Source organism: Gordionus sp. m RMFG-2023, chromosome 2, assembly GCF_954871325.1.
Source record: "Gordionus sp. m RMFG-2023 chromosome 2, tfGorSpeb1-WG-v2, whole genome shotgun sequence".
In the NCBI taxonomy this organism is placed as follows: domain Eukaryota; kingdom Metazoa; phylum Nematomorpha; class Gordioida; order Chordodea; family Parachordodidae; genus Gordionus; species Gordionus sp. m RMFG-2023.
The window spans coordinates 53,722,697-53,734,793 of record NC_088776.1 but is presented as its reverse complement, the minus strand read 5'-3'; the positions used below and the strand labels follow the sequence as shown (position 1 = coordinate 53,734,793).

Genomic DNA, 12,097 nt, shown 5'->3' with positions numbered 1-12,097 from the left:
CCTGTCTTAGTAAATTGGGCCGGACCCTCGTCTGCATAACTGAAAATTTATTGGTGGGAAGGGAGGCTCACAAATTTTGCAAAGTCATTGGAAAAATAAGAGACTTATTACAGTTAATCCCAAGATTCTACCTTTTTATCAGATTTGCCGATTTAGTTTCGCATTCATTCTTCTTTAGTGTAACATGTTCATTTTTTAAAATTTTACATGAAATTCTATATATTTTTCTTTATTTTAATATAATTTTATTATTTTTAAATATATATTATTTCAATACAGACATTGTATTTTATTCTTATTTTTAAATTACAATCGTTTTTTTAAATAAAATATTTGACATATAAAATAATTATATATATAGAATAGATATATAATTAATTTATTAAAAATTTCTTACAGGGATATATTTTGCCCTATATTTTCTAAAAATGTAATTGATAACACCAAAAATTTTAACCCCCATTAGATGCCTGCCTCCTACCTCCAACCTAAGATATATACCCCCTTAGATGCCAACCCTTATCTCACTTAGATGCTTATACCCATATCCCTTAACCCTTAGATACTTACCCCCTTCAAAAATATAGAAGTAAACTGTTCTTACCCCTCTCCAAAAGGTCATGTTGACCCTAGTACAGGCTATTTGTGTAAAATATATTTTCAAAGTGGGTTAAAACATAACGGCTAGACTGAAAAAACTTTTTAAAATATATTTACATAGTGGGGGTTAGTCGGTTATCTCTAATATAAAATATTTTTAATTACCAATTGAACCTTTTATGAAAATAAATAGTGAAATGAGGTAGAGTAAAAAATTTTATTAGAAATAATTATTAATTAAAATACAAATAAATATTTATATTAATTTAAATAGTGGTTTTTATTTCAAGCTCATTTAGCCCTAATAAGCACCACTTCATCATATTCCTTTCACTGCATGATAAAAATTTCTGGGATTGATAAGGATGTTTGTAATTCGAAGAAATAGCTTTATTATCTTAAAAAATGAGATAAGGCTCATAAACGAGAAAGTTTTTTATAAAGAAAAAATTATTAAATCTGTTGCTCTAATCATATGAAGTTTTGTAAAAGTGTAAATATTATTAAAATGTGTTTATAATTTATATACCATTAGGTCCTGCAGTGTTAGTCATCGCCTTTAGATCTCCATGGGATGTCCTTAAAATCAAATAGAGACTTATCGTTGTTATATATATTCTCGCGTAATCAAGAACAAATATAATATTCATCATAAAAAAAATTTTTTAATTGTAAATAATTTTATAAAAGATTATTTTTAAATAGAATCTTTAAAAAATAAATTATTTTTAAATAAAATCTTTTAAAAATATAAAATGAATTCAAACCTTATAATATTATATATTAAAATATTAGATAATAAATTTTCTTATTAAATTTATAAATAGGAGTAGTTATTATTATTTTTTTTTATTTTTTTTATCAAGTCCTTTATTAATTTTTTAAAAGAAATTATCACACTCATTAAAAAAACATATTTTAATAAACTCTAATACATTGAAAATATAATAATTTCATATTAACAACTATATCTATAATCAATATAAAAATATATAATTAAAAGAAGGGGTATTAAAAAAAATAGGTATGGTGGGCGGGGTTTAATGACCCATGTATGGATATGCAGTTGGAAAGACAGATTTAGATAGATATTTTTTGTCGAAGGTAGAATCCTTATTTTGGATCACCTGTGGATAAACGTAATCTTTGCCCTATTGTTTTAAATAATTTAAGGGCTTGGGGTTCAAATGATCCACAGGTGTCTGAGACTACCGGAACGAACGAAACATTATTTAAGTGACAATATTTATTGGTTTTTGTATTCTCAGCTTTCGTGATGGAGTTGGCAGAAAGGTTTGACAAAACAATCTAAGCATATATAATCCCAAGCGAGAGGTAAACCTTGGTTCCAATCGACTAGTGTCATATCCCGTCTGATTTGATTATCGGAGCTAAGGCCTGTGGGTTTCAGCGAAGAGGAAATATTTATGGATTTCAGGGTTCTATTGATGATTGAATTGATAGCAGAGTGTCTAAGAAGTCTGCCTTTTGAGAAACGACAGTGTAGGGGGTGGTGTCCAAGACTATCAATGTGAGTTTCACATAGGACACATGATGTAGGCGTTACGATTTCGCAGGCTAAGCGAAGACCAATAGCTATTCTGAGTTCTTCGTTGGTAAGTAGCAAGTCTAGAATAGAGCTAGGTATGAGAAACGACAGTGTAGGGGGTGGTGTCCAAGATTATCAATGTGAGTTTCACATAGGACACATGATAGGCGTTACGATTGCCTAAGCTAAGACCAATAGCTATTCTGAGTTTTTCGTTGGTAAGTAGCAAGCCTAGATTAGAGCTAGGTACAGTTTCCCAGGTGGCATATGGATGGGGCTTGATATATTTGATCTGGCGTAAAAAATTCATATTGTATTATTATGTATAATTGGGGTTGGGTTTAGGTGGAGAAGGAGATTTTCTTTGAACAGCTTCGAATATAAGTATTCGACGCAATGCTGTATCAATGGCAAATTCCAGTCTCTTTGTCTTATAGAATTTGGATATGGGCAGTTTGGGGCATTTTTTTCTAGAGATCTAATGCTTCTATATGATGTGGGTCGATAGTACCCAAGTCTCCAAGTATAAATAGAAATTTAGCAACAGAGGATAGAAAGACTAAAATGCTCTAGGATATGGAGGATTGGATACCTATACCTAATAGTTTTGATGGAAGGGCAGCTTGCATCCAGGAGAGTGATGAGAATTTGATGTTTAAAATAAATTCAATAGTATTTTTTAAATGGACTTCGAGATCTAATAATATTTCGGGGGAAGTGAAAATTGTTGATGAACAGAAGATATGTAAAATCTTTGGGATGAATATAAAATCTTTGGGATGAATAAAAAATTTTTAAAGTAAATAAAAAGCCTGATGAACCTTTTATAGATAGTATGACACAGGCCTAGTGAAAGAGGGCGGGCTATCTTAATATCGCTTATTTTTAAAGGATATTTTAAGTTAATAATATATTCCTATACAATTCCCTTTCCCCAAAAATATATAAAACGAAAAATAGTAAAAGTTAAATAACAAAAATTTTAAATTTTTAGAATAATAAAATATTTTAATATAAAAGAATTTAACTAATATTATTATCAAAGTTCAACTACTATTTTCAATTTGACTCTAAATTGATTCTTTTTTAATTTAGCGGGTCCAGACTCCAAAAGATATAGCTTGGCTTTTATTATAATGCCACTTAATTTTTTAAATTAGGAATATATTATAGATTATTTAATTTATTCCGATTTAAACTTTTAGTTTCATAGGTTTATATACCTGTATTTGTTAAAACTAAAAAAATTAACTAATACAACTTGATGAGAAACAATAGAAGGCGAAAGATTTTAAAGTAAGATGTCTAATAAAATGAAGTAAAGCAATATACCTTCAGGGTATAGTGTAAGTTATAGTGCAGGGCCAAATTATTTTTTATTTTAGATTTTATCCCAATTTAATTTGTAATAAATATAAATATTAGTGATATGCTCCAAATAGACTTACATTTTAAATGAATGTTATGAAGCACGTTTTATTTTTAGTAAAATTTTGCAGCTGATCAATCTATAAATTTATCCTCTTATATTGAAGTGTAAGATTATTTTTGCTTAATACTTCGTACAAAATCAATTATATAATTGAGGGGGTTTTAAATTTATTTACTAAGCTGCAGTTAAGCGTTTATTTCTTATTAAAATCTAATAAATATAATCTTCTACATCTAAAAATATGTATTTATGTTTTGCCTTGTATTTTGATTCTATTATCCAAGAAATAATGATTTTCTAATACCTTTTATTTTCTTCAATTTTAAACTTTAAAGTATAATTCTGCCAATAATAAAAGTTATCAATAATATTAATTTTATCAATCATAAATATTGTATAAACCCTTATCTTTTATTAAAAATTTGAACTCCCAATTTTAAGAATAAACACTTTTACCGATTATGTATTTACTTATTATTTTAACCTTTCAACTCTCATGAAATACAAAAATATAAATTTAAGGTATTATTTTAAATTTAACAATTTTGCCTTAAATAATTTACCATTTTAAGAGATATCTCATTTTTATTAAGGAAAAAAATCATTCAAAAAATACTAAGTACAAATGATATGAACTTCTTGATAAGTTTTTTATATTTATTTTTTTAAAAAATTAATTTTTTTATATTTAGAATTCAGTATTTTTTAATTTCTATTTAGGTTATTGATTCGGTGTTTTTTTATTAAAAATGCAAAAAAAACTCATTTCGTTATTAGCTTTTTCAAAAATCTGACTTTGCAAACTTTTTACTGGTTTTTTTATTCTTGAAATTCCAGTAATCTGTCAATTTTTTTAATGAATTATTAAAAAATATACCATATTCACAATATTAATAAAAAAAAAATTTCTTTATGTATTCTTATATACGTTTATGCATAGAATATTTTCCTCCCCCTTCCCAAAAAACTAAATATTATATATCAAATTAACTAAAATGACAAAAATCTAATCATGTATATATATAACTATTTGGTCATATATAAATTTTCAAAGAGTGTAAAATACGTTTAAACATACTGAAAATAAAGGTTGAAAAAATTATATGGATAGTTATATCTTGATATTTTAAATGATAAATGTATTTTAATAAGAATAGATTCTCATCATGATTAGCATAATAAATATTCTAAGGAAAAGTTTTAAATGGGAATTTATCTTAACACATCAAAAGTTACTTAATATTTTAGATTTTTTCTAATAAATTTTTTTAATAAAGGTTACTCAGACTAAATACCAATTCTAAATTATAAGGAAATTTCTATTTTATCAAACTTTTAAATGTTGACAATATTTATAGTAATTTATTTTTATTAAAATTAAATTTTAATTAAATAAGAAAACCTAGGGCAAGTTTTAGCAGGATGTGTATTAGAAATCTCTAAGCAGAAATTTACTTTTAATTAGAAAAATCTATATTTATAAGAACACCAGATACGAGTTTGTCTAAAATCACGAATCACAATATGAGCTGTTTTTTTATAATATGAAATTCTTAAGTGACAAATGTTTTTTCAGGTGATATATATAATATGGATGAACGGAGTATTTAACAAATTTGAGCTTATAAATATATTATTATTATTCTGATTATGATAAAGATGCCATATATTTCAAAAAAATACAAAATGATATACCAAATAAATGTCTACAAAGAAAGTATAAATTATTAAGCATTGCAAATCAATGAATATTATACAAAAAAATTAATAATCCATCACCTAATGAAATATTAAATATGGTATTGATAACATAATGGAGAATGTTTTTTGATTTCTAGTATTATATACAAAATATAATTTTAAAATTATTTCACAAATAAATTATAGAAGATAAATTATATTATATTAATTAAAAGGAATTTTATACATCAATATTCATTGTATTTAAAACACCAATTGTTATAACTCAAAATACAAATATTGTTAAACGGCCCAATTTGGATCGATTTTTAAAAACGGCCATCCATTAAGATTTAGCCAAAATAATATTATGAAAGCCTCGAGATTTTTTAAATAGAGGTTCAAACATTTCTGCGGTCTATTAGTATCTCCAGGTTTGTATAATATTATTTTGTCTAAAATCCTAATCAGGCCTTTTTGAAAATCGACCTAAATCGCGTTGTTTAACAATAAAACAAAATATATATCTTTTTTTTCTGAAGAATTTCTAAAATGGAAGAAACAACCAAGTACCATTAGAGTAAATTTTAACAACCCTTATATGGAAGTATACTCAAGCTTAAATTCAATAAAAATATTGAAATTTGTAAGTCTTAATTAAAATTAAACTAGCACTTAAAAAATTGTTTTTATATGATATTATCTAATGTTAGAACTATGTAATTTTGAACATAAATATACAATAATTTTAGAATAAATAAACCAAGGAAAAGTATGTAAAACTCTTTAATTGGTTTCATTTAATAAAAATGGATTCATCTGATTAACACATTATCATTTATTGAAAGAAACGTATTTTCACGCTTTTTCGAAAATCTTCCCACTCTTAAAAAACTTAACTCAATAAAAATAAACAAGTATAAACATAAAAATAGTTCTATCTTTCAATAAAAACTCCAAGTGTTTAACCCTTTTAATAGCAGTAGCAGGGTTTCGAACCGAACCGAACCGAACCGCCAAACCGGAATGAACCGTTATAATTTTCTGAACCGTAACCGAACCGTTATAAAGAAACTATAAAAAGAGCGAACCGAACCGTTATAAATATTTTAAACCGGTTTAAACCGGTTCAAAACGGTTTTAAAAAATAATTAAATTTAAACATTATTAACCTAAATTTGAAATTTGAATTTTCCTTGGGGAAATTTTTAAACTCTTTATTTCTTTTCAAATTGAATTTTTTTTACATGTCAATTAATACCACCATGTTTATTGTTTTTTCTTTTCACTTTAATAAATACTCAATTTAATAGAGATTAGGCGAATTACCAGTTAATTAGATAAGAATCTTAAAATCAAACAAGACTATTCTTTAAATTAACAAGTTTATTCTTATATATATATATATATGTATATTAGTTATTAATTAGCTTATTAATACTTGCTAATAATTTGGGAAAAATCATAATTCTAACTAACATCTAAAGAAAATCAGGTACTGATTACTTTTAATAAAATACTGTTTTATATTAATTTCTTATTAATTAATATTTTCATAATGAATAATTTATAATGACTTAAATGAATATTAGAATTCTGAAATTAAAAAAAAACATATGATTGTTAATTAATATTCCTGTATTTTATGGTTAATTTATTTATTTATTTCCATTTACACTTTAGTGGATAATTTCTTGAAATAATAACTACTTACTGATTAACCTTCTAAATCTTATAGTACCAAATAAAATTTAAACACATGAAATTCAATTGGATAATTATAAAATGATAAAGTATCCATTAAAGTTTTAATTTAATTAACTTTAATTTTTTAATAAAAGACAGTTGTTTTTGGAATTTTAAACAGCTTTTCTATTTCTTTTCTTCTTATTTTATATCTTATCTTTTTGCTTCTTTCTTTTCTCTATTAAATCAAATTATTTATTAAAATGGTATTAGTAAGCTCCATTCACTTATTTAGTTTCATCTGTGTACAAGGTTTGTTGTTAGTATCTTTGAGGAAAAAATCGGCATAATTATATGAAGGGTAGGCCTGCATATAATTCACGTTTTTGGGAGAGATCTTGTCAGATAAGATAAATAAAAAATTATACTGATTCTATTAAGAAATTTATTTATTCTATTTTTATAATAAAAGATTCTGATCTATTCATCATCATATAGCATATTAGTATCTATTAAATGGTTCGGGAAAAGTCAAATCCTGTGCGATCATATTTTAAATTAGATATTGTAAAAAATCAATCTACTTGTAAACTAGAAAACTGTGGTAAAGTTTTAACCGGGGACCATGCAGCAAATCTTGAACGACATATAGAAAGATTCCACGATAAGGAATTCAAATTATTAAAAAAAAAAGAAGATAATTTGACTATTAAAAAAACAATAACAAAAAATGCAAATAATCATAATACAATTCAAAATGCTTTTACCAAAACTAATACAATACAAATTAATATTAATAAAGACACTTTAATCCGCTCCTGCACTGAGTTAATCACAGTTCATGGGAGACCAATAAAATCAATTGATGACAAAGCATTTAGAAATATTATAGATCCGATAATTGTAGGATTGGGTGGTAATTTAACCATCAATTCTGAAAATATACGCAATAATATTAAAAAAATGGCATTTGATTTTTCGCAAAATTTAAAAAAAGAAATATACCAAAAACTTATATCGTTAAAATTAGATATTGCAACTCGATATGATAGGTCCATACTGGGGATCAATATTCAATTTATAGATAATGGAAAAATAAAATTAAGAACGTTATGCATGAAAGAGATAAAAGAAAGACATACATTAGAATATCTAAAAAAAATTATTCTAGATGTTCTAAACTAACATGAAATAAGAATTGATCAAATTTATACGATAACCACAGACAATGCAGCTAACATGATTAAATTAATCAAGCTGTTAATACATCATGATGAAGAAGATGATGAAGATGATATCCTTAATTATTATTTAGATAATGATAATTTAAATAACAATGATGATATAATTGTTAATGAAAATGAAGAACCTTTTGATAATATTGAAAGTATTAATCTTGTACCTCATACGAGATCCATGTTAATGGGGATTAGATGTGCCTCCCACACATTTCAATTAGCAATTAATGATTGCCTAAAAAATTCAAATGAAATTGTTATTATTAATAAAGCAAGAAACATTTGCAAAAAAAATAAGAAATCAGACTACAATGTCTATTTTGTCCAAATTAAATTTAAAAAAGCCACTAATAGATTGTTGCACAAGATGGAATTCAATCTATTTAATGTTGGAAAGATTATTAGAGTTAAAAAACTTTTGCCAAGAAATATCGGCCCAAAGTAATGATCGTGAAAAATGTTTGTCAGAGAATGAATGGAAAATAATTAGTGATATATTAAAAGCTTTATATCCATTTTATATTTTGACAAAATATATACAAAGTGAACAAATGACCATGGGAGATTTTTATGCAGCATGGATCAAATGTATCATGCAAACTAGCAAAATAGACACTTCATTTGCCAAACTTTTAGTTTGTACAATCAAAGCACGAGAGATTAATTTGAAAAATGAAGTTTTTTGCTCAGCTATATATCTCGACCCAAGATATAATGTATTTTGATCATTTGAAGAAAAAGATATCGCCAAAAAACATCTTTATAAAACTTGGAACTTAATCCAAAATTTAAATAATCAGAATATTGAAAATCTAGATACTATTCCTACGTGTTCACATTCGAAAGATAACTTAGATGATGATTTTGAAGATTTATTAATGTCGCATGAAAGCCTTAATAAGAATAGTTCTCAGGGCATAGAAAATTATAATAAATGTGTAGAAATAGAGTATATAATTCGGTCATTTGATAATATAGAGAGATAAATCTTTTGAATTATTGGGAAAATGTAAAGAATAGTATGCCAGAACTTTATAAGTTAGCTATGGTTGTGCTAGCAGTTCCAGCTACGCAGGTATCCGTAGAAAGAGCATTTTCTAGCCTTAAGTTTATACTCTCTGCGCAAAGAACTAAATTAAATCCTGAAATATTAGAAAATATTTTAGTTATCCGTTCCAATTCTCTTTTTAAAAATAAATAATATAAATTTCATTATATTTATGTGTTATTTTATTCCTCATTGTATTTGCGCATGTTTGTGTTTATCTTATTTATGAAATAAAAAGAATTGATTTGTCTAATTTATATTTACTAAGTTTAATAAAAATATCTATTAGATTATCATTCATGGTTAAATTAAATAAGAAATTATAAAAAGATTTTTCTCTAAAATTAATATATACATGGTTAATGATTAATTTTTTTTAAAATTAAATTTATAAAAACCGGAACAAACCGAAAAGAACCGTTATAAATTATAAACCGAACCGATATGATTATTTTTTTAAAAAACCGAAATGGAACAAAACCTTTATAAAATTTTAAACTAAAAACCGGAACGAACCGAACCGTTATACTAAACGGTTCGAAACCCTGAGCAGTAGGAAAGGAAGAAAGAAGGTAGGGAGGGAGGGGAGAAAGGGAGGAAGGAGGAGAGAGGAAGGAAGGAAGGAAGGAAGGAAGGAAGGAAGGAAGGAAGGAAGGAAGGAAGGAAGGAAGGAAGGAAGGAAGGAAGGAAGGAAGGAAGGAAGGAAGGAAGGAAGGAAGGAAGGAAGGAAGGAAGGAAGGAAGGAAGGAAGGAAGGAAGGAAGGAAGGAAGGAAGGAAGGAAGGAAGGAAGGAAGGAAGGAAGGTAGGAAGGAAGGAAGGAAGGAAGGAAGGAAGGAAGGAAGGAAGGAAGGAAGAAAGGAAGGAAGGAAGGAAGGAAAGAAGGAAGGAAGGAAGGAATGGCATAGACAAAAAAGATATTTAATATAAAATTTATAATATTTTTGTTTAAAGTTAGAAACTAATAATTACCAAAATTTTCAAAAAAATATTAACATTTAATGTTATATTAAAAAAATATAGGAATTCACCTTCATTATACTATATAATTATAAAATAATTTAAAGCATTTAACAAGTGTATTAATGAATCACAAAATAAATAAAAAAAATTATATTTTAAATTGTTAAACATATTACAAACGAAGTTAAAAAATTAATATTTGTTATTTTTCAAATTAAATAATAGTATCATAATGACTAAAAGAAATAGTTAACAGATGGATTTTAGTTAAATTTCCTTACATACGAATACTAAAAAAAGAAAGTTTAAACTTTTATATAATATAATTATTTTAAAATATCATTTTAAAAAAATATAGCACGCTCTATTTATGCTTACGGGTAAAATCTTTACATGAATATAAGCAAATATTTTTTTAAAAATATATGATTTTATATGAAAGTATATTTTTAATATCTTCCATAATTGTCTAATCAAATAACTTACATTCGACAACTAAATGTGAAAAATAAATTGAATATTCATTCGATATATTTTGAATACTAAAAAGTTAGCGCTAGAAGTAATAAAGAAGGAAAAAAGATACATTTTTAATCAATACAGGCTGCTCTATTGATATCAAATATAATAAAGACAGTATATAATAAGAATATGAATCTTTTAATTAAATTCGGGTTTTAATTGTATCTAAATCATCATCGTAATAATCATGTTAATAAAGAAGTGATAATTTCCATGTTAATAAGGAAGTGATAATTTCCATTTAGTTGAATATCATAAAATATAAATTTTATTACCCTCTTCAACTAGAAATATAATTTATAGTTAAAATTGATGATATATATAATATTTTTTACATAGTTTATATCAGAGATCTGTAAAAATAGACTTTTTAGATCAAGTTCACATTTAAAAAATACTTTTTGATTTTCACTGCCCCAAATTAATATTTTAAAATTAATTATTTTTCCAACCCTCGCGAAATTTTTTCAATTTACATTATTTCAAGGCCAGGCCTGATTATCAAAGTAACCTATATTCTGTAAAATATTAATTTTTAAGATTTTTCAACTGGTTAATATATAATTCAAATTTATAATATTTAGATTTATTTTATTTTTGACCCGATTATTTGAATATCATAACTGGTATCTGAAGTTTTTTTTATACAGATTTGATAAATACTTGACTAATAGGCATAGTATATCAAGCGCGTAACAATAAAAACTATTATCAAATGTTATCGTGCTCTTTATGTATTTTAATAAGGCATGAGTACATATAATTGTATTCGAATGAATTCCTCATTCAAATTAGTAAAAAATGTTTTCAGATGATCAGAAATATATGCTGTATAATGATTGCAAGTGTGTAAATATATTAGCTATATTTCATACTAGCAGTAAACACGTTTTAAATTTTTATGAGTATATAAACTCCTTAACACTTAATATTATATATACTCAAAAATCCACCAGTAATATATTGCTATTTATAAAACTAATAAATTATTAGCCTAATTTTACATTTTAAATATCAAAATAATCTGCAAAGTTTTGTGATACTTTCTCTATTATTCTTAAATTTTTATCCTGTCAAAAAACATAGTGATTTTAAAAAAATATATTTTCCCTCGTGGAATAATAAATTGGCATTATCGATTATAAACTATTCCCAAAAAATTGATAATAATGGTATTCTCCTGTACTTTTTATCCGATTAAAAATCACAATTTAAAAGCATTTTAAAGCGCTCTTAGCGTTACCTTGTTTTAAAATTATATACAAATATAATATAAAAATCATTTTTCAAATTTTTATTTGGTTCTAAACTAAAAGATGTTGATCAAATTTATGCGAATAATTTTTAATTATTCTTACTCATAGATAAGTAAAATGGATAA

The 12,097-nt window shown here is 25.1% G+C and overlaps 1 long non-coding RNA gene across 1 annotated transcript; it reads left to right on the top strand.

Annotated features, from left to right (window-relative positions):
- The first annotated feature begins 6,408 nt into the window (after nt 1-6,408).
- On the top strand, nt 6,409-8,048 carry LOC135924770 (uncharacterized). The gene is made up of 3 exons (XR_010571396.1): nt 6,409-6,645; nt 6,692-6,756; nt 7,420-8,048. It is a non-coding gene; the product is annotated as an uncharacterized LOC135924770 (long non-coding RNA).
- Nucleotides 8,049-12,097: the final 4,049 nt, after the last annotated feature.